Source organism: Triturus cristatus, chromosome 3_1 (assembly GCF_964204655.1).
Source record: "Triturus cristatus chromosome 3_1, aTriCri1.1, whole genome shotgun sequence".
In the NCBI taxonomy this organism is placed as follows: Eukaryota; Metazoa; Chordata; class Amphibia; order Caudata; family Salamandridae; genus Triturus; species Triturus cristatus.
The window spans coordinates 1,125,744,037-1,125,763,500 of record NC_140583.1 but is presented as its reverse complement, the minus strand read 5'-3'; the positions used below and the strand labels follow the sequence as shown (position 1 = coordinate 1,125,763,500).

Here is a 19,464-nt window from a genome sequence, read left to right as displayed (position 1 = left end):
TCTGATATGAAGAAAAGGGAAGGTTTAGGGACTGGCAAGTGGGTGCACTTGCCCAGTCAGCATGACAGTAACAGACTGCACAGAGGCTCTGCAATGGCAGACCTTAGCCACATTTTACAGGGCTGCTTCTGTGGGTGGCACAACCAGTGCTGCAAGCCCACCAGCAGCATTTGGATTTACAAGCCCTGGGCACACTCAGTGCACTATACTAGGGTCTGACAAGTAAACCAAATCAGTCAATCATGTAATCACTAATGAATACATTCATTTTCAGTAGGGAGCACTTGCACTGTGGCACTGGACAGCAGTGGCACAGTGCCCAAAGCATCTAACACCAGCAAAAACACATGAGGCAACAGCAAAAAATGAAAGGGAGACCCACGCCAATGGTGCCAGGTCTAACATGTGTCCCCTCCAGCTGAAATGTGGGGAGAACTACCCTACCTCTTGGGAGTTCTCATCACTAAGGCGGAAAAATCTGGACAGACCATCAGCGTTGGCGTGTTCTGTACCAGGGCGGTGTTTCACCGTAAAGTCCATACCCTGTAGGGAAATGGATCACCTCTACAGCTTTGGATTCTCACCCCTCCTCATCATTAACCATCTGAGGGGCCTGTGTTCTGTCTGAACCCAGAAGTGAGTCCCAAACAGGTATGGTCTCAGCTTCTTCAGTGCTCAGACCACAGCAAATGCCTCACGCTCAATAGCACTCCACCTCTGTTCCCCTGGAAGTAGCCTCCTACTGATGAAGGCTACAGGTTGATCTAGGCCCTCCTCATTAATCTGTGACAAAACAGCCCCCACACCATGCTCTGAAGCGTCTGTCTGAACGATAAACTCTTTGGAGAAGTTGGGTGCCCGGAGCACGGGAGCCTTGCACATGGCAGCTCTCAGGGTCTCAAAAGCTTTCTGACAGGTGTCAGTCCAAATCACTTTCTTGGGCTGCTTCCTGGAAGTCAGCTCTGTCAAGGGTGCAACAATGTTGCTATACCCCTTGACAAACCGCCTGTAGTACCAAGTAGGTAACGACCCTTGCGCTCCACAACCTCAAAAGGTCCGGTTCACTTATCTTGGAGCGTGCAGGGCTCCACTGGGGCCCTGACCCACACTTTCTGACCAGGCTGAAGCTCTACCAGAGTGGCATTCTGGTCATACCATCGCTTCATCTCCTCCTGGCTGGCTTCCAGATTCGCCTCAGCGATTTGCCTGAAATGCCTAGTCTGGTTCCTGAAGGCCAGTATGTAGCTATATACATCCTGGGGAGGTTTCCTGGGAGATTGCTCCCAGCCTTCCTTGACCAGACTCAGAGGTCCTCTTACTGGGTGTCCATAGAGAAGCTCAAAGGGACTGAACCCTAGAGATTTCTGTGGCACCTCACGGTATGCAAAGAGTAGACATGATAAGAGGACGTCCCTATTACGCCTCATGGGTTCCTCAAGACCCATTATCATGCCTTTCAGGGTTCGGTTGAACCTTTCAACCAACCCGTTTTCTTGGGGGTGCTAAGGAGTGGTGAACTTGTAAGTTACCCCACTCTCCTGCCACAGGGACTTCATATATTTGGAGATGAAGTTGGTTGCCCGGTCAGACACTACCTCGCGAGGGAATTCCACTCGGGAGAAAATTCCCAGCAGTGCTCATCCCACCACGGGGGCCGTCACTGTCCTCAGAGGTATGGCTTCCGGGTACCGGGTGGCATGGTCCACCAAGACCAGGATGAACCTGTTGCCCATGGATGTCTTGGGGTCCAGTGGCCCCACAATGTCAATCCCCACCCATTCAAAGGGTGTACTGACCACAGGGAATGGCTGGAGAGGAGCCTTCTGCTTCCTCCCACTCTTTCCATTTGCCTGGCAAGTCTGACAGGTCCTGCAATGGGTGTCTGAATGTCTGCGCATTTGGGGCCAATGAAAGTGGGTGACAAGACTTTCAAAGGTCTTGTCCTGCCCCAAATGTCCTGCTAACGGCACATCATGAGCCAGCCCCAGTAGGAAGGGTCTGAAACTCTGGGGTACCACCAGCACACGGGCTGACCCAGGTTCAGCAACCCTAGGCTCACTATACAGGAGACTATTTTCCCAGTAAATCCAATGTGATCCTGACTGATCACCTGCTGCCTGGCTTGCAGCCTGTCGCCGCAAGCCCTCAAGAGAAGGGCATTCTCTCTGCTCCCTGCAGAATTCTTCCCTGGAGGGGCCTCCTTCTTGCTGCCAATGGGTCAGCTCAGGCAGGTCCCCCAGTTCATCTACTTGCTCCCCGGTAGGCTCCAGTGCATCCCCCTCAGGGTCTACCTCCTCCTGGGCCGTGGGAACTTCGGGGGCCGGTTTCCCGCACCCCTGGCCTCTTCGCTCTAAGGCAGGTTCCTGGGCCTCCCTCTCAGGCTCCAGGTCCTCTTGAGCACCCCTACTGGCTACTGGTGGTAATAATATTGCTAGTTCTGTTTGGTCCAGTAAAGGTCCACTTTCTCACGTTGGTCATATCACTAAAGTTTTGTTTCAGGAAGTAAGCGTGTATATCTTGAATACCCTTCATAATAAGCTTGAGGCTTACGATTTGTAATTCTGTGTGGGAGTTTAAGAAGGTCCTCGCTATCTCTAATGCGTTATTGATGCATGGATTTTGCTTGTCCCTACTTTCACTGTATTAGTTGACAGTTTTGGGCGTAGAACGATGGCATTAAGATTTTGGAGTCTGCATCATTTCCTTCCGTCTTTGAATAATTGTAATCATCAGTGCTCATTTGGTTTTTAGAGAGTTTGTATATGCACAGACGCCCAGTCAGGCAGACCCAACATCTCGAGGTGAGTACTCTTCTCCACCTTTCCCCAAGGTGAGCTCTCCAAATCGTTCCCCAACAAACAGTCAACAGGCATGGCGGGCCTCACAGCTACCTGAAGAGACACCAGGAGACACTTGACAGCTGTCACACTAGCTCCAGTATCTCTAAGAGCCTCCACCTTGTGGCCATTGATGGTCACCCACTGCCCATATTTCTTAGTGTTCCTGGGCAGTTGGGTTCCTGGGACCACCTCACAGTCTCCTAAAGACACAAGAGACATCTCTGCGGGACCCCATCCACCTTGGACATCAATCTCCTCCCCAAAGGCTACACTAGCCATCTGCTGGGGCGGAGCATCAGTGGGTGCTGTCTTTCCAAATAGGCGGCACATGGGATCTGCGCTGCGTGCTGATAGTCCTGAGGCGGAAAGCCAGGACTGGTGTGCTGATGCAAAAGTAAAAATGGTCGCTTTTAAATACCACTGTAAATAAATCATTTTGGCACATAAATTACTTTTTAATACTTCCTGATTTGCTAGGATCTATTTTTACTCTTTACTGCCACTTAGCGCCTACCTGTTCAGGCACCTTGCCCCTTAGCAGCCGAGTAGACGCTGTTGGGGGTGTGACTCGCTTCTGCATCCGCTATCTTGGGGGTCAATTTTGCGAGCGGTCCAGTGTTCGGCCCCTCCCTCGCCCAAAAGCATAAAATGGCCCCCCCTTACAGGGAGCGCAGCGGACGGGCGCAGCGGGCGCGCCAGCGGCGCGCCGAAGGCGCACCAAAGGCAAGCCCGTCTGCGCCCGTCTGCGCCCGTCTGCGCCAGCCTCGCGCAATGCGCCGGAAATTATGGCCATTTTAAAAAAAAACAGCCTTTCCAATACTCAAGCACTCAACTGCTAGAGCTGAATCAATACCCCTGCAAACTTATGCAAATAGTAAATCGAGCAGATCTCTCTTCCTCATCTAGCTGTGCCTCCTGTGATCGGCTGATGCTCAACAATCCCCCTCCCCAACTCCACAAACTATGCGTCCTACCTGATTGCCCCGCTATCAATACTTATCTACTGGCCAATAATAATCATAACTGTGAATCTAGCCGCTCGATGGGTGGAAAAAGTTCCCTACAGTGCATCCTGCTGAACACTAGATCCATAGTCAAACATAAACATTAAATTTCAGCCCTCATTACAGACCATGCTATTGATTTAATGTTTTTAACAGAAATATGGGCATCTGAGACCTCAGGACCGGACTGGAATGACGCTGTTCCAGAAGGGTACCTGGTAGAATTTGTCAATCGGTCAGGAGCAGTGGGGGGTGACATTGGGATTATTTATAAATCCCATCTAAAAGTACTCTCACTACCAGCACTGGGTCTAGAAGCAGAAGAATAACTGTCTAATATTTAAAGGCCTGCTTGTGTATCGCCCCCCCGGCTTAAGAGCACCGTTTATTAGAGCACTACTCACTTTTCTAGAATCCACATCTGACTCTACTTCCTATACTATCCTGGGTGACTTTAATTTTCATTTAGAAGCAAACAATGATCCTGAATCGGCCACTCTAACGGACAATTTTCTCAGCTTTGGCATGACTCAGCTAATTTCAAGCCCTACCCATACTGCGGGTCATACCCTTGATGGCATTTTCACTAACAATAGCCACATTAATGCTACCTCGATCCAAGCAGTCCCCTGGTCTGATCATAGTGCCATCTTCTTTAACCTGCCTCAGAATAACCTGTTAAATCACCGTAGAGGCCTCACACTTCCTGAAAAAACACGCCCCTGGAACAAACTTGAACCCGTCCTTCTGGCTGACTCACTTACAAATAACCCTCCTGCTCTCGGAACTGGCAACACTAACAGGGGAGCGATCAAATTTCAAAATTGGATCAGTCAGGCAGTCAATCAACTGGCGCCTGTTGAAATAAAAAAAGCTAGAAGGCGGTCTGTAACTGTGCTGTGGTATTCCGCAGAGGTGAAGCACATAAAAATGAAATGTCAACGACTTGAGCGGTTGTGGCGTTCGGATTATAGTGCTCAAAATAAATCAGCATATAATAAAGCCCTACAGGAATATAAGACAGCAATAGTTCAGGCCAAATCAGCATATTTCACAAATAAAATTCAGGCAGCCTCTAGTACCACTAGAGAACTATTTAAAACTGTCACTCGTTTGACCAAGAGCCCCCGCGACACTGTCTTCAGCCCTGATCAGAACCTCGTGACTAATATTGCAACCTTTTTTCAGCAAAAGGTTCAGACTGTGTACGATGATCTTAGCTCATCTTCACTAATTTTGCTTAATGATAAAAATGACACTGCCCCCCTGACTGGGTCCAGCTACTCTTGTTTTCCGTTGTTAGAGGAGATACAGGTGACAGACCTAATTGCACAGATGAAGTCAGGGTCCCCATTAGATCCATGTCCGCCACGCATATTACACATGATTCCACAGACGGTGGCAGCTGTCCTGACCCCTGTGCTAAATAATATTATCACGTCTGGTGACTTTCCCAGCTGCTGGAAAAAAGCCTGCATTCGACCGATCCTCAAGAAGGACTCGTTAGATCCAACGGTACTCAAGCACTACCGACCAATATCCTGCCTACCCTTGCCAGCTAAAATTCTCGAAAAAGCCATACATCAAGAAATGATGAAGTATGTTGACCACAACAAGCTCCTAGATCCCTCTCAGCATGGCTTTTGCCCCTTCCATTCAACAGAGTCCCCCCTTTATCATGGCAACTGAAAACATTCGAAGGAAAATGGACGAGGGTGGTAGAACGGCCCTGATCTTATTAGATCTTACAGCGGCGTTCGATACCGTGAACCATTCGATTCTATTAAACAGACTAAAAACTCTAGGCTTTTCCGGTACTGCACTAACTTTGCTAACATCTTTTCTGGATTCTCGAATCCAACAAGTATACTGGGAAGGCTTTCAATCTGATGAATTCTCCCTCCCAGGCGGGGTCCCTCAGGGCTCGGCGCTGTCGCCCACCCTATTTAACTCCCCTTAGCAGCCTTAATTCAATCTCATGGCCTACAATTAGTGTCTTACGCCGATGACACTCAAATTATAGTGTCAGTATCTCAGACCATTGAAGCCACGGCAGAGCGTTTTAAAAACTGCCTTCTTGATGTAACAAACTGGATGAGCTGTAACTTTTTAAAATTAAATACAGACAAAACCGAGATAATCGAATTCGGTCAGAACTTGTCCGTCTGGAATAACCTTTGGTGGCCTCCGGAGGCAGGCAAGGTCAGAAATCTTGGTTTCCTGGTGGATAAAGATCTCTCCTGTAAAGCGCAGATTAACCAGGTCACCTCCACCTGCTTTTATACCATTAAGGTTCTCAGGAATATTCTACCCTACATCCCTCCAATGCTAAAAAAAACTGTAATGGGTGCCCTGATAATGTCCCGAGTGGACTACTGTAACTCACTCTACTTGGGCACAGGTGAAAAACAACTTAATAAACTTCAGGCAATCCAAAACGCCGCAGCCAGGGTTCTGTTAAATCTACCCTATCGTCACCCAACGTCCAAAGCCATCAAGGAACTTCACTGGCTCCCAGTTAGAGCCAGAATACAGTTTAAGGCCCTCTGTCTGGTCCACAAATCCTTGTACGGCACGGGACCAGACGACTTGTCCAAACTTCTCCCTCGTTATGTGCCATCGCATACGTTAAGGTCAGCCAATCATGATCTGATATGTCAGCCAAGAATAAGAAGAATGCGATGGGGCGGCAGGTCCTTCTCGTACTAAGCCTCCAGACTATGGAACTCTCTGCCCTCTGATCTGCGCTCACAAAAATCCAAACAATGTTTTAGAAAGGCATTGAAAACCTGGCTTTTCTCCTCACATTAAGATCTGCTTTCACCGCTCTCCCTGTCACTACAGCGCCAAGACGCCTCGGCATTCGAGCGCTTTATAAGTACTTCAGTATTCAGTATTCAGTATCATTCACCTTGTGACCCAGGTCCCCACATTTGTAACATTTCAGGGGCCCCTGTGGAACAGGACTACCTGTCGGGACCCCCTGCTTTCTCTCAGGGGGAGGCTGGGAACCTTTCCCTTGGTTCCTTGGGGACTACTTTGGGGCCCTTTACGGAACTCCTTCTGTTTGACCTTGTCCCCCCCACTCTTCTGCTGGGGACCCTGCCCACCTTTGGCTGAGTCTCCCATGTGACCCTTGTGGACCCTGGTGCTAACCCAGCGGTCCGCCTCCTCAGCAAGCTTCCTAGGGTTCGTCAGCTTGCTATCTATTAGATGCTGGTGCAGCTCTGGAAAACAATTTTCAGACAAGTGCTCCCATGCAATCAAATCAAAGAGACCTTGAAAATAATTAACCTTGCTGCCCTTCACTCAACCATCCAATGCTCTGCAAAAGAAAGTGACATATTCTACCCAGGTACTGTTTTCTAACGTTTTGCATTTCCTGAACCTCTGTCTATAGAGTTCAGGGGTCAAACCATACCTAGACATTAATGCATCCTTCATGTTGTGGTATGAATTGTGGACTTCAGAAGGCAAGTCTAACAGTGTGTCCCGCCCCTCACTAAGGAACCTTCCCCACAACCTCGCTCCCCAATCTCTCTCAGGGACCCGGTGGGAAGACATGGCTACCTCATAGGCTCTGAACCACTGCCCAATATCATCATTTTTATAAAATTCTTTCACCACATCTTTGGGAATGTACACTCTAGCTTCCACAGGCACTGACGGGACGCTGCCACCAGAGGGAGTAACCTCTAAACTCTTGGTTTTAAACTCCAACTCCCTCAAAACCTTTTCATGCTCAAACTGTAACCTATTTTCTAACTCCAGTTGCCTGTTCACCTTGAACTTGGTCATCTACATTTCGTGCCTCCTAGATCTCTCTCTGTCCTCCAGCTCCTCTGGAGACAAACTCTTGCCAGAAGCACTGCTACCTGCGGGGGAAGGTACTTTCCTTCCTCCTTTGCCCACTGGCCCCTCCAGCTGTACATCTGCATGGTCATCCCCCTACTCAATTTCAGGGATTTTCCTTGCTTCTACCCAGGCCCTCAGCGCCTTGTAGAATTCTTCTTTTACTCTTAACCCAGAGGTGGAAACATTGAATTTCTTGCAGAAGTACTTCAGATGCCTTACTTTGTAGTGTTCTAGCTTCTCCTCTTCCCAATCACAATCAATAGAGGCTATGGATTCTGTATCTCCCATGACAACTGAATCTGGTATCTTTCAAAAATAGAAAGGAATCTATCAAAAAGTATGTGGTTGCGTTATGGTCTGCACTCACTAAGTAGTGTTCACCAATCACTGTACATAAGTCACAAATGCAAGTCCAGAATCCTCACCGCTGACCACCAATGTTAGATTTGGCGGTCTCTAGTTGGCACAGGTAGGTACTTGTGACAAATAGGTACCCTTGCCTCTAGTCAGGGTAAGGGGGTGCACTCCTACAAGAACCCCTGCTCACCCCCTTGGTAGCTTGGCATGAGCAGACAGGCTTATCTCAGAGGCAGTGTGTAAAGCATTTGTGACCACATACAGTAATCCAGTGACAACACTACAAAGGGACACCACACAGGTTTTATATAAAAAATAAGTATACTTTATATAGATTTACCACAAGACCATAAACAACAAAAATACACAATACTTTTACATTAAGATGCAAGTTTTTAGCTTAGTTCAGTTCAGTTCTTAAGATGCGACACTTTGCGTCAATGTACCTTACGATGCATTGCGCTTCCACGACAAGCAATATCGCAGCTATGGAAATGCGGCAAAGTTCTGGTGCAAAGTAATAAAGACGTGAAGATCTTCTAGATGCGGCACGCTTCTCTGGGGATGCGAGAAGTTCTCAGTTCGATGCATGGACTGCAGCGGCGATACCCTTGTTCAGAAGTGCGACGGCAACAGCTTCAGCTGCGACACTGTTTTCCCAGTTTGCGTGAAGCTTCCGCACAATGCGCCAACTACAGCGGTGACATCCTTGTTTAGAAATGCGACAGGAGGAGCTCCGACGGCGGCGCGCTTCTCTTGGGATGCAAGGCGCTTTCCTCGATGCGGTGCAATGCGACAGTTCCAGCAGCGACACCCTTGTTCAGAAGTGCGACGGCAGCAACAGCGATGGCGACACGCTTCTTCCTCGTTGCGAGACCCTTCTCTCGATGTGGTGCAGTGCGACAACTCCAGCGGCTACACGCTTGTTCAGAAGTGCAATGGCAGGCAGCAGTGACACGCTTCCTCTTCGTTGCGAGACGCTTCTCTCGATGCGGTGCAGTGCGACAACTCAAGCGGCGACACCCTTGTTCAGAAGTGCGACGGCAGCAGCAGCGACGGCGACACGCTTCAGCTTTGTTGAGTCACGCCTCCAGCTCCTTGCGACACGCAGTCCCTCAGAAGGCCCAAAACAGCAGCAGGCACTTCCAAAGAACTCTGGGGAGCTGGGGGTTGAAGTCTGTTGTCCCAGAGACTTCAGAAGGAAGCAAGCTCTGTTCCAAGCCCTTGGAGATCCTTACAAGTTGAAATAAGCACACAAAGTCTCTTCTCCTTCCTTTGGCAGTCAGGCAAACCACTGCAGGCCAATCCCCCAAGCAGCACTTCGGCTTAGGGATAGTCTCTCCTCAGTTTCTTCAGGTTCGGCTCCTCAGTAAAGGTTTCTTCTTGTTCCAAAAGTGATCTAAATTATTGGGATCAGGGTCCCACTACTTATACCCCAAAATCCTTTGTTCTCTGAGGGGAGAGGGGCCTTTGCCTAGTTCAAACCAGTTCCTGAGCACTCTGTTTACCAGACTTCTCCTTTCCTTTCACAGTGTAGGGCAGAAACATCAGACGCCCCACAGGAGGTGGAGCCAGCATTGTGGAAGGCAAGTACAGCCCTGGAGCACATTGTTGATAGGATTCCTTCTCTTCATTCACTGTGCAGGGCAGGGACATCAGCCGTTCCCCAGGTGGTGGAGCCAGCATTGTGAAAGGCAGGCACAGCCCTATTCAAGGTTCAGGTGTAACCCCTCCCTCCCATCTAGATGCAGATCTCTCTTTTCACCACTGGGCTGACTCATCCTGTCTCTTGGAATCCCCCAGCCCTGTCACTCACAGAAACCAGACAAAGGAATACACAACCTAGCAGAGGCAGGCTTGAAATGTTATGCAAGAAAATACCTACTTTCTAAAAGTGGTATTTTCAAACACAGAATGTTAAAACCACCTTCACTAAAAGGTGTATTTTATCATTCCGAGTTCAGGCATACTAAACTCAAATTTCTACCATGTTCTCTAAGTCAGTTAAGATTATAATCATGTAATAATCTAACAGCCCATTCTGGCCTATGGAGAACAGGTAGCCTTGCAATAGTGAAACACGAAAATGGCTGTAATTCACTATTAGGATATGCCACACACATCAGGGCATGTCCTACCTTATACTTACAATGCACCCTGCCCTTGGGCCTACCATAGGGGTGTCTGATATGAAGAAAAGGGAAGGTTTAGGGACTGGAAAGTGGGTGCACTTGCCCAGTCAGCATGACAGTACCAGACTGCACACAGGCTCTGCAATGGCAGACCTTAGACACATTTTACAGGGCTGTTTCTGTGGGTGGCACAACCAGTGCTGCAAGCCCACCGGCAGCATTTGGATATACAAGCCCTGGGTACACTCAGTGCACTATAGTAGGCTCTGATAAGTAAACCAAATCAGTCAATCATGGAATCAATAATCAATACATTCATTTACAGTAGGGAGCACTTGCACTGTGGCACTGGACAGCAGTGGCACAGTGCCCAAAGCAGCTAACACCAGCAAAACACATGAGGCTACAGCAAAAAATGGAAGGGAGACCCATGCCAATGGTGCCAGTCTAACACTAGCCACATGGCCTGTCATCACTCCAGAAGAAACCACTGCCATCATGAATTTCATCCACTCAGGAGCCCATAGGACCATAACCCCCACTTCTCAAGAGGGCTGCATCCCATCAACATCATGCTCACACCCTTTCTGAATGCTTCTACCTCTTTTGCTACTTTCCCATTTGCTTGGAAACAAGCAACTGTCATTCCATTGCGATAGAAAACCTCTGCCAACCCTTCAATACTCACCAACTACAGACTGATCTCCCTACTTCCATTCCTGGTCAAGGTCCTAGAGAAAATAATCAACAGACACCTCTCCGAACACCTCAATGACCAGCAACTCCTCAACACCATTCAATCTGGTTTCAGACATAGCTACAGCATGGAAACAGTTGTCATTGCTGCCACTGATGACATCTGCACTGCTCTGGACAGAAGAGACAGCGCAACCCTTATCCTCCGGGGCCTCTCCACAGCATTTCTTCTTTTTTATTTTGTTTTATGTAGGGTAAACTCGACTCAAGGGATCAGAGTGCTTTACATGAGCACCAGTTGTGTTACAGACAGCCACATTAATTTTGGTAGGCACGGGGAGATTACGTGATTGCCCAGAATCACAGGATGTTGAGCATCCCTTCTGAGACTCAAACCTGTTTCCCCAGCTTCAAAGTCACCCGCTCTAGCAGTTAGGTCACATCCTCTTCCATTTGACACAGTCTACCACACCATCCTCAAGCAACGCCTACACAACATCAGAATCCAAGGACACACACTTTGATGGATCTGCTCCTTCCTGACTAGAAGGACCCAGTTAGTCAGCCTGTTACCATACTCCTCAGACAACTGTGATCTCATGTGAGGAGTTCTGCAAGGATCCTCCCTTAGTCAGAACCTCCTCTGCATATACAGGATCCCTCAATCTGGCATCATCCACTCTCATGATATCAATAGCCTCCCCCATACTGATGACATGCAACTCATTCTCTCCCTAATGTACAAGACACCCAGTATCTGGATCAAATTCAGTGTCCGCATGACTGAAAATGCCCACTGGATGAAGACCATCTGTCTAAAGCTGAACACCAACAATACTGGATTTGTGATCTCCAGGAAGAACGCATATTTGTGGGACTCCACCTGGTGGCCAACAGCGCTAGGACCAAGAATCAATGCCATCGCTGCCTCATGCATCCATACCCTGAAGACGCTGAAGAAGATGCTGCAGAAGATTTTCAAATGGCTCCCAATCAGCACCTGGAAAACTGTCACACACACACACTCTGGCCAGCAAGCTGGACTAGGAAATACAGACTATGCTGAGTTCAACACAAAACATTCAGAATTGTTTGCCAGAATCACTATCAACCTTTCATGTCGCATCCACATCCCACCACACCTGATAAAGCTCCACTGGCTTCATATTCACAAACGAACACAATACAAACTCCTCACCCGCACTTTCAAGGCTCTACATAACACTGACCCAGCATAACTCAACAATCGCATGTGCTTCCACAAACCTTCCAGACACCTCCGCTCATCAGAGTTCCAAATCCCATGCATACGAAAAACCAGATCTGGCAGTTGAGGCTTCTCCTACATCGCTCTAAAGTATGGAATCACCTGCCGCTACACATAAAAGCCTCCTCCTCACTTCTTGAATACCGCAAGAAGCTGAAGCCCTGGATTTTTGAGTAGTCTCACAAGGCCCTAGGTATAAATAAACCTTCCCCATCTCAGGGCCAGGATACCCTCACAGGTGATAGTACACTCCACAAATCTGCATATCATAAGATTAAATGGCCTCTGTTTCACGGTTTGCTTTCCTTTATCATAGGCTCTGTTTTCCCTTTTCCAATTGCATACTGGTAAACTACACTTGTCACTTGCTCCCTGTATGCAGACTTTGTAATGCTTTATTTTCACAGCCAATTCCACTGGAAGACAGTTCCCATGGACTTCGATTGTTTCTGTTTTTCAGCTTATAAGATTCTGTAGTGGCATCTCTTTACTCCCAGTTGCACACTGGAAACTTAATTCTCCTCCTCACTTTACCCTCTCATTCCTTCCCATTGTGCCTGTCTCCCAACTTTCACTCCTATAGCTTCTGTGCCTGACTTCTCTTAAACCACTGTACTCTGAATGCCGTTGTGCCCCTTCCCACCACACATTAACAGGTGTTCTTTCTGCCTGACCTTAAAACACTATACTTCTTAGGCTGTTTCCTCCTACCCTTTGCACCCTCAAAGGCTGTTTGCCTGCCTTCCTTCTACACTCATAGCCTTAGTTTCCTTTCCTGGTACACTGTTTGTGCCTGGATTCACAATCCTCTCTTAACCCCTTTATAGTCTGCTTCTCCATTCTACTAGCACCGCTGTACCCAACGTTTCCATCTGTCACTTGCAATATACAATTATGGTGTTTCCTTCCTCTCCTATTGTTTCTCTGTTTCTCCCTCCACTTGCATACTAGCACATTTTTTCCACTCTTCCTCCATATTTGTAACCTATTTAATCTTCTCCTTTTGCATCAGAACTATCCAAATGGCAGTGGCATAGAAAGGTTGCATGGGCCTAATGCAACCAAGGAAATTGAGACCTGAGCCTCTGGATCAATGGTAATGGTAAAAACAGCTATAATTTGGGTGCCAAGGGGTCTGATTACAAGACCCTTCAAGAAGAAATGATAGTGCCACGATGTAATGAGAAAGGGAAACAAAGGTGGCAAGAGTGCAATGGGGTGGCAAACATTCTATGAGTATGAAAGCTAAAGGAGATATCAAATTGACGAGGGTGCAGGAATAGGGGAAACATATGGATGAAGCCGGAGATGTGACGGTAGCAATGAGGATGACAGTTAGGAGGAAAACAATTTATGAGACTGCAAGCGTGTGAAACAGTTAAAAGAGTGGAAAGGTAGAGGAGGAACAAGACAGATCAAGGTTTCCAACATTGCTCCCTCTGGTTTTCTTTACCTTCACTCATCATTACTTTCTATTGCTCCCAAGTAACTCCTTAAAGGCTGTTTCCTTTTCCATCCCTTTTAACACCAGTTGCCTCCATTTCCCCTCCTTGCACCATAATAGCCTCTGTTTACCCTTCTCTTGTGCACACTCATAGTCACATTTGTTCTTGTACAGCTGTAGGATGTTTCCCCTCAACCTTGCATGGATACTCATACCCACTTTGCCCTTTCTTGTAGTCTTGTAACATGATTCCCCTCATTTACTTATAGATGCTTGTTTCCCCTTTCCTTTTATACCCACAGAGGTTCTCCCCCGCCCCTGCACTTTCTGAGTGTCCCATTTTCAAACCAAATGGGCCTTGTTTGCCCACATATCTCATCATATTGTAAATTTGCACAACTGATCCAGTTGTGTACCTTGACCAGAGCTGTGCTAAGATATGGGCAAAGTGGACATTGCCCAGGGCACCCACCTTACAATGTATACCCTGGTAAATTGATTGTGGCATTTAGAAGCCCTGCCATAATACCATTGTGAATAACAAACATATTCTTTGTTAATCAGACAGCTAGATATGCATGTTTCACAGTAGCTCAGTCTGTCCAGCTTAAAACCTTGTGTGCACAGACATTAGAGGGCAAAACCTCACTCTCTCTCTACCCTTCTCTGTTCCGATCTCTACCTCTCTACCCACTCTCTATCTCAATTATATTTTGTCTCACACCTGCCTCTGCACCTCACTGTTGTGCTATTATCAGAATTCCCTATCTCTTCTCTGTCTGCTTCAACTCCCGCTCTACCGTCTCTGTTTACCTCACCTCCCCCTCTATACATTTCTGTATGTCTGCCTATTTTTCTCAGCCCTCTCTCTACCTGATCTCTCTCTCACTCAACTTTCTTCACAAAGGTACATTTAGACTTAAAACTAAGTTCCCTTCTTTTATGTATTCACAAAGATAAGTTACTACTAGTATCTTTACTACTAGTAAACTTGCCAGTAGTAACGTTACTAGTAGTAAATGTACTACCAGTAGGCTTACTAGTAGTAAAGTTACTAGTAGTAACTTACCTCTCTGAATACCAAAAAGTAGCAAACTTACACTTAAGTCCAGGTTTGCCTTTGTGAATCTGGCTCTAAACTCTCAATTTATCGCACCTGTCCATTCACCACTTTCTCTCTTTCTACCTCTGTTTTTCACTTCACCTCTCTCAGTACATTAGTCTGTTGTTATAGCTCTTTTCTCTATCGTTACTGCCATTCCTTTATCTTGCTCTGTATCTCCTTCTCTGTTTCAACTCACTTCATCACCTAATTTTCTCACTCTCCACTCACCTCTGACTCTCCCTCTCTCTCTACCACACCACTCTCCACCTGTCTCTCTCTATTTCTCTAACTTGCCTCTCTCTGTTTGTCTCCCTCTGTCCACAAACGCGACCCGAAAGTATCAGAGCGCTTTACACAAGTACCAGTTGAGTTACAGAGGGACACATTAATTTTTGTTGCGCACAGGGAGATTACGTGTTTTGCCCAGAATCACAGGATTGTGAACATCCCTACCGAGACTGGAATATGGTTCCCCAGCTCCGAGATCGACCACTCTAGCTGCTAGGCTAGAGCATTTCTATCTTGACTCTTCTTATATAACCTCTATCTCTACCTCGCCCACTGGTTGACTCCACTCCTCTCCTTCCCTCCCTCTGTATTTCGATCTGTATTTATACCTCAGTAAAACCTTATCATTTTCCTTCTATTTCTCTACAAGTACCTCTTCCTCTTTTTAATTTTTGTGTATTTCTGACTACCACATAATTCTCTCTTTAGATCACCTTGTACTTCATGTATCTTTCTCTCTCATCTCTCATCAATGGATTGGTGAAAATCTTCAGGGCAGAGTTTTGGCTATCACTGTTGCAGCAAGAATGCCAGCTGCGAAGGGTGATAAAGTTAAATTTCATTTGCTATGTGCATTTGTCCTATTTTAGCATTATGTTCTAACCAACTGAATGTTCACCAAGTCACCCTTACCATGTATATCCTATTATAGGTTGATCAGGTATGTAACACAGTGGATTTCACTGCATATAGTGTTGTTGTAAGACATAAAATAGATCCAAGAACAAAAGAAATGACAAAATAAATGCTAGTTCATGTTTTCTTTTAGTAGTATTTGGCTGACATATGCCAGGCAGCTGGAGCTTTCAGCTGTTTTTGCATTTGTCCTTTTCTGATAACCTAACATATAATTCAATATTATTTGGCCCCACAAAGGCTTGAATTAGGTGAAAATGAGTAATTGATCTAAAGTTGTTCTAAACAGGGCACCCCACAATATGTCTTGCCTGGAGCCCCAAAATGTCTTCAGATGACACGGCTCTTGCCGGCACATAGATACTTCCCACTCTCCCTTTCACTCTTATACAAAGTTTTCTCTCTCTCTTTCACATTTTCACATTTCACATTTCCACATTGTCTCCTCCTCCCTCTTGCACATTTGTACTCCGATTCCCCTTGTCCAACAACAAAACACCCATGACCCATGATTAGCATAAAATGCCATTTATTAGGACATGGTTGCACATTAAAAATTTATTAAACAGTAACATCAACTTCCATTCCCCAAATGTCATACCTTGTTCCATCCTTCCCTGATCCAAACCTTACGTTCTTGCCATCTCTCAAGGCTCTCTCTCTTTATCTCCCAAACACCCTCCCCTGAAATCACTCCTCACTCAACAAGGTACTGCACACTGCTTTTTCACCTGTGTTCCATTCTTCTTCCCCTCGAGGGTGTGTAAGAGCCCACATGTGACTCTCCACCTCCCCAAGAATTCCGCCACCCAGAAAAAACTTCAAAGGGTGGTTTTCTGCCCCCCCCCCCCACGACCCGCACTTCACTCAGCTGTGAGCTCTCCTGCACAATATGTTCTCATTCCACAATCAAATCACTGTGTCCCGCAACTCTATCATGTAATACTCATTCCCAATTCTTGACAAGTGTACACCATCTTCCCGAACCAGGCATGCTTCACTTTCCCGAATGCCTGCATGAGACATCACTGTAATTCCAATTCCCATGCAGAAAACTCTCATCGCTCTATTCAGCATATGTCATGCTTTATCGATCACCCCATGCCATACTGCCCCCCTTCAGCTGCGATGTGGCACAAATTCAGTCCATACAACGTAAGTCCCAGTGAAAATCCTCTTGATGGCTTCAAGATGCCATTGCATGTGTTGTAAGAGCATCAAATCAGATAACTATACCAGATCATTTCCCCCCAAATTAATCAAAAGCATGTACGGACAACCCTATTGCGTAACCAACTTTGTTAACAAGGGCAGCAGATTTCCCCATCACATTACACTTTCCCCCCACCATAACACTTCGTGTCGGCTGCTGTGCAATCCCAAGTTCATGCCATATATCTGTTGGTCTGCACACTTGGCTGCCCAATGCACAAAGGAATGTCCATTGTTCCAGGTCATGGTCTTGGCCCCTGGATCGATCACACAACCTGCATTGAAAGAGAGACAACAATAGGCCTGGCTTCCGCACAGACCCCCCCTTCAATACCTTCCATTCTCTTCCTACCGGATCGAGATGTAAGTGCATCTATTTCCTGACATAGTGCTCGCAGCAATGCGACCTCCACCTGCCGATCCTACATATCTGATCCCAGTCCCACCCAAAATTTGCCACTCCTATCGCATCTCCTATCTGAAGAGTGTGCCCCGAAAGCCGCAGGATCCTGTGCTAGCAGACGCAACCTCATAAGCAGCACCGCCAAGAGTTGGGAAGCAGACATCGGACTCCCACCCTGATGACAGAATATCCCCTTATGGGGCCACCCCGTCCAAACCTGAAAGCAGTGTCACTCACGCACTGGGCACACAGTTTTGCTCCCCCCTTCACACAACCTGACCCATCCACCCTTATTCTGCTGGTTGGTTTTGGATCGTCGTAGCCTTAACACCAGCCATCCTGGATTTGGGTGCACTTCATCATGTAATAAACCTGCTGACCTTTTTGAACTCAACAACTCGGAAACTCGGAAAGCCCCAAAAAACATTCACACCATTCAAAGCCAGAAAATGGCCACCTCAAACTCACTGAAACAACAGGCAGGTAAAACCGCCAACAGTTCCACCAACAATTCAAATGTACCCTCCCCCACCCCATCTGCTCTAAAATGTCATCCCAGGCAGGGTCCAAGCCCCAAGGTAGCTTGCCGTTGAGTGAACCAAGCCAGTTTGCCCCCAATAGTGATAGGTGACAAATTCCTGTCAATGCAAAAAAGTACAAAACTCAATTCTCCCTTTGACCTCATCCTGCTCCAGATCCCAGCCCTGCAGCACATTTCCCTCAAACACCCAGAACCGCTCCATGCCAATCCATAGCTCTTTCTGGTGGGTGAAGCCAACGATCTCTCAACCAGACTGACGACCCTCATTCGCCCATCTACCATACCTCGTCAGGTAGTGGCGTCTTGACAGCATCCACCCCTGGTGCCAAAGCTCTGAAGCATTGCCAATGAGAATGAGATAAGGCATCCACAATGTCATTCTGCACTCCAGGCACATGTTAAGCTTTTAAAACAATATTCAAATGAAGGCAGATCAGCATAAAGCGTCTCAACAACCTCAACAATCGAAGATCCCTGGCCCTCTGTCTGTTAACCAACTCCACCACTGACATGTTATCCACATGGAAAAGCACTGTTCTGTGTGCCATCTCCCTGCCTCACAACTGTAGCGCGACCAGCAAAGGAAAAATTCTAAACAGGCAATACTGCGCTCCTGCCACAATCAATGTTATAGCCAGCACTCAGCATACCAACGGCTAGCCTAAAAGATCACAAAACCATGTGAATCCACCGCATCCAAATCTGCTAGGCTGAAATCTCATCAAAAAAATTCATGGGTACCCCATTAAAGTCTTCCACCAAGAATGTCATCCACATGCACTAGCCTGCCCTGACTGCCAAGCCGGACCCTGTGGTGTGGCAAAGTAGCTCTGGACATGGCCATGCCCAACCTCCTGCAGAAAGTTTGCCCTGCTTGTACCACACAGCATGCAAAGTTCAAAAACCCAAGCAGCTTCTGTACTTTCCGGAGCTCAATCCTGCACTCGCCCATCAGTTCCAACAAGAAAACTTGTATCTCCTTCACCTTGGACAATGGCAACCTTGCCCCTTCAGCAGAACTGTGTCCAAGTCAATGCCCAGGAATATCAACACCACCAATGTACCCACCGTCTTCTCAGGCACCAGAGGCACCCCAAAAACATATTTTGAAAATGTTTCAGTGCCTTCAGGCACTTGCCTGAATCCTTCCTCCCCACAAACAAGAAATCGTCCATGCAGTGAGACACTTCCCTATGGCCACTAGAGTTTGTGAAAACCCATTGTAAGAAGGTACTGAAGGCTTCAAATAGAGCCCAGGAAACAGCACTACCCATCGGCAAGACCTTGTCCACATAGAGAAATCCACCAAACTGCATGGCCAACAATTGAAAATCCTCAGGGTGTATGGGGAGTAAACGAAATGCCGACTTGATGTCACACTTCGACAACTTTGCCCCATGACCACAGCTCAGCACCAGAGCAATTGCATCGTCTACTGACATGTACAGCACCCTGGAATCATCCTCGATGATGTAGTCATTCACTGATGAACCTTCCAGCCATGACAAATGATGAATGAGCCGGAATACCATTTTTACTTTTTTTGGCACCACACCAAGTGGAGACACAATAAAATCAGCCATGGGCCACTCAGTATAAGCTCCCGCTATTCTACATTCAGATGCCTCCTTGGCCAGCTTGCCTGCCACAACTTCTGGAAATTCCTTGGCTGACAGCAAATTGT

The 19,464-nt window shown here is 47.1% G+C and overlaps 1 protein-coding gene across 8 annotated transcripts in view; it reads left to right on the top strand.

Moving 5' to 3' along the window:
• LOC146861614 (uncharacterized) overlaps positions 1-19,464 on the top strand; it is a 331,006-nt gene that overhangs the window by 67,224 nt on the left and 244,318 nt on the right. The window contains exon 5 of one of the 8 annotated variants that reach the window (XR_014979287.1): positions 13,164-13,247. The exons of the other annotated variants lie outside the window; for them this stretch is intronic. The gene's annotated coding sequence lies outside the window, so the exon portion shown is untranslated. The remainder of the gene's footprint in view (positions 1-13,163; positions 13,248-19,464) is intronic. 8 annotated transcript variants of the gene reach the window in all.